The 4131-nt window shown below is 48.5% G+C and overlaps 1 long non-coding RNA gene across 1 annotated transcript; it reads right to left on the bottom strand.

The window, feature by feature from the left end:
• Nucleotides 1–504: 504 nt before the first annotated feature.
• On the bottom strand, nucleotides 505–3633 carry LOC144579226 (uncharacterized). Its single transcript, XR_013526335.1, has 3 exons — nucleotides 3015–3633; nucleotides 1877–1973; nucleotides 505–1282 (listed from the first exon to the last, which is right to left on the bottom strand). It is a non-coding gene; the product is annotated as an uncharacterized LOC144579226 (long non-coding RNA).
• Nucleotides 3634–4131: the final 498 nt, after the last annotated feature.

Here is a 4131-nt window from a genome sequence, read left to right as displayed (position 1 = left end):
CTCCATAGGCCATCACAGGATAATGAGGCCACATAAACTGCATGCATGTTCACGTGTATACATGTGTGTATGTGCGCATGTTTATGCACACATATACGTGTGTGTACATGAGTAATGCGTGCATGTGTGCTGAGCAAAGCATGGGGGTGTGGGGTTGGCAGTGCCTAATGATTTTCTCCATCTTGAACATCATAGGTTCTTTCCTGGGAGAGCCATGCAACCATGGTGTGTCAGCAGGAGGGTCTCAGGACAAGACCTATGAAGTGAAGATGAACAAAGACACAGAGGCCTGCATTGAGCCCAGCCTCCTCTCCACAGAGATGTGAGCTCTGCTGTCCTCTTCCCAGGCTGGCCTCATGTGAGGATGGCTTTGGGGAGGCAGGGATAGGTCCCTGAGATCTCACCTCTGGCTGATTTGCAGGAAGAGAGGGGATCGCAGAGAAAAATCTGTACAACCTCTAATGAGAGCCTTTCTCTCTCTTACACACACACACATATACACAATGCCCTTTCAGCTCAGCCCTTATTCATCAGAACATTTCTAAACATTGCTTCTTAAATCTTTTAGGTTGTAACCAACATAAATCATCTATTTCCTGGTGAGACTCAGTGCACACACACAGATGTTGACAATTAAACCATGTTTATGACAATTAAACAATGTTAATAGACACGACTTAAAATAAAGCTGCCCAGAAGAGGGCACTGGTGGCAAATCTAGGCCTGAGTTTTTGTCTTTGCTGGAATTTTTGGAGTATTTTAGCCGAGACTTAGATTCCTTAGAAAGTTGTGAAATCCACTTGGTCAGTTATAATGAGCTCTTAAAAGAATAGCATAGCATAGCATAGCATAGCATAGCATAGCATAGCATAGCATAGCATAGCATAGCACAGCATAGCAATCACAATAGAAACTATCGGAGTGCATCATATTTCACAAAGGTAAGTAGTATGTTGTGCAGCACTTGCTTAATTGCCAATATCTGTATATATCTACGGGATCTCTTGTGAAAAATCTTTATAACTTTATAGCAGTTTGAGACACACTGTTTCAGAATTTTTTCTGAAAGCACTTTAGAGTGAGGAAGGACTAGCCTTCTAGGCTTTTGAAGACAGGAGAGGTGTGGCTGGAGGTGATGGGAGGGGGCACCAGGCCTTTAACCCCGAGGAGGACTGGGGAGCAGCAGCCAGGCCAACATAGCATGTGGCTTCCAGGGGTCCCAGTGCTTTCTTCTCAGGAACTGGGTGGGAGGATTAGCAGAGATGCCTCCTTTTCCTCTGGCCTAGAAAGAAGAATCTAGTGAGTAAGGAAAAACTTGGAACTAGTCCCAACCAGTGACGCTTGACAGATTATTCAACTGTCCTGTGCCTCTGTGTCCCTGACAGAAAATGGGGCGATGGGAGTGGCAGACTACTTTTTTGACTCAATGAAACATAGCCATTATGAAACCAAGAGAAATATTTGATGTTCCTTATGAGATGATATTCTCTTACTTTTTTTTTTGAGATGATATTCTCTAAATTGATTTTTAGGGAATACAAATTAATACATGACCATCTACCTTAGAAATAAGAAAGCCTATATTTTAACATATTTTAGTCCCTCTAGAGTTCTTGGTACACTCAGGCACTCTACTATGTCATGAAGAAGCTAGTCTCTATCCTCAAAGACATTCTACAAACTAGGAAGCTAAGAGGGACTCAGAAGAGGAAGATAATACAGACAGTTTCTCACTAATCACCCCAGAGTGGTACAACCCTGAGAGGTACAGGCTTCAGAGAAGGTTGAGAGCAGGGTGACTTTGATGGGAACCATGCACAAGATCAAACAAACAGAAGTGTGCTGCAAAAGAAAAAAATATGATAGGGAGGCTTACCTGGCTGAGAATGAGAATAAGGCTTGCAGGCATAAGCATGTGTGGTTTTTGCTCAACCAGAGTTCTTGCACAGCTAAAAGTACTTCAAGTCTCTGTCCTGTGCTTGGAAAAGGTGTGAGGTCACCCTCATGCTTCTGAGGTGTGGGGTGGCCCTATGGACCAGTGAGTCTGTGGTCTTGTCCGGAAAATGGGGTTGGAATGCAACAGTGCTTCTTGGACTGCAGGCTGACCCAGTAGGGATTGTGAATTGATTTTTAAATAAAATACACAGACTAGAGTAGGACTCACCAGGGTGCAATAAATGGCCCTAAGGTGGGTACAGGACATGAGGTTTCATTCCATGGGGTGTGTCTATGCATGATGGCAATGTGGCAAATCTATGTCTCACTGAGTCTTTTTAACCCCTTCAGCTCACTTTGAAGTGAGCACCCCACTTTGGGTGGTGCTCAGAAGAAAGGTGCTCACTTGGGTCAGAGCAGAGAGAGCTTCCCAAAATGAGCCACTCTTGTCTGTGACTACCAATGCACAGAGCCATGCTTTCTCTTCCTCTGCTTCCAGCTCCCCTGCCTTCTCATATCACTCCTGCTTTTCAGCTGTGTCCCCCACTTTCTGAATTCCCCTCTACCCAGTACCCTTTTTTGGCTACAGCCCTTTTAGCACTCTTCGCATGCCTCCAAGCTTCTGATTTTTTTCATATCCCACTCTCCATTCAAAAACTTTTACTACTCAAACTCTCTTCCAAATTTTTCTAACTTAAAAAAAAATTTTCAATGGTTCTATTTTCTTCAGTTTGATTTTCACTCCAACCTCCTCCCAGTCTAGCCCCTTTAAATGCTGCCAGGTTTCAATATCCCCAATGGATTAAATGTCCAATTTCTTTCCTCCTTTGCCCCTACCGATGATCTGGTTACTTCTTTTTTGCTTCAACATTCCCCCAAACCTTCTCAAACACTGATATTTTTCCCTCTTTCCCCACAAATCTCCCTGTCAGGCTTCTGCCCCAAACATCTTCTCACCCCTTCACACCACATCACCCAGGTCCTTTAGATTCCTACGCAGCCAATTTCTCTGTCCCCTCACACCCGCTTGCTTCCCTTGCTCCCACCATGGCAGTGCCCATCTACTCCTCCCCGCTCACTCAGGTCTGTTGCTCAGGACGTCTTTGGCGACGGCGAGGGAGATTCTTGCTGAAGAGGGGCTCCGGGGGCAGCATGGCAATCCGGGGGACCTTTCTTCTCATTGTTTGCCTTGGCCCCAAGTGTCCCCAGGTGCTGATGGAGGGCTTGGGGTGTGTGAGCCCTGCGGCCAGGGCCTGGCTGGGGTTGCGCAAGGAGCTGTCGGTCTTCCTGAAACGATGCCGGCTGAGGCGCTGGCTGTGACTGGGCGAACGAGCGCTGTCCGTGGTGCTGAAGAGGTTCCTGAGCCCCGGCAGTGGCGGCAGCGGTGCCTAGGAGGCCGGCAGCCGGAAGACCACCAGGAATGCTTCTTGGAGGAAGTAACCCTTGAGGTGGGGAGGGTTTTCCAGGAAGGGAGAGGATAGCATGAGCAAAACCTTAGCGATATTAATAATTGTGGACTGATAATCATGGCCTTGTGCGCGTGCCTTGTCACGCCAATCCGTTAAGATTCCGAGCCCTTTGTGCTCGCCTCTCCCTCCAGTACCTAGTGCACGCGCCGCTCCCTACCCCGCCCCCAATCACACGGCCGCCAGTAGCTGCCTTGTGCCCGTACCTTGCCGCGCCAATCCGTTAAGGTCCCAGGTCCTTAGTGCACGAGCCTCTCCCTACGGTACACCGCGAGCGCGCACGCCGCCCCTTCCGTTGCCATCAGGTGCCTTGTGCACGAACCTTGCCGGCCAAACCATTAACATCTGGTGTCCTTTGTGTGCGCGCCTCTCCTTCCAGTACCTATCGGACGCCCCTTCTAACCCGCGCCCTCCCCCGCCACCATTGCTCGCAGGACGCTTAGAGTCCAGCTCTCCAGAGTTCAACGATCGGAAAATACCCCACTGCTCCCAGCAGCGGTTACCTGGGCACTCTGTGCCCTTTATCCCTGTCCCGGTCCCTTCCCAGGGCCGAGGACCCCACCAGTAGGACTCAGTTTCCTTGAGCCTGATGCCCACATCCCTCACTTGATGTTGCTTGTGGGATCTCTCCATTACTCCTGCCCCTGGATGGAGTGGCAAGCCTTCCTACAAGTACCCAGACACTTAAAATCAGCCTGGTGTCGAAACAACTCCAAGGATTTATCCTTCA

This window comes from Callithrix jacchus, chromosome 14 (assembly GCF_049354715.1).
Source record: "Callithrix jacchus isolate 240 chromosome 14, calJac240_pri, whole genome shotgun sequence".
In the NCBI taxonomy this organism is placed as follows: domain Eukaryota; kingdom Metazoa; phylum Chordata; class Mammalia; order Primates; family Cebidae; genus Callithrix; species Callithrix jacchus.
The sequence above is the reverse complement of the archived record's forward strand: the minus strand, read 5'-3'. Positions and strand labels throughout refer to the sequence as shown.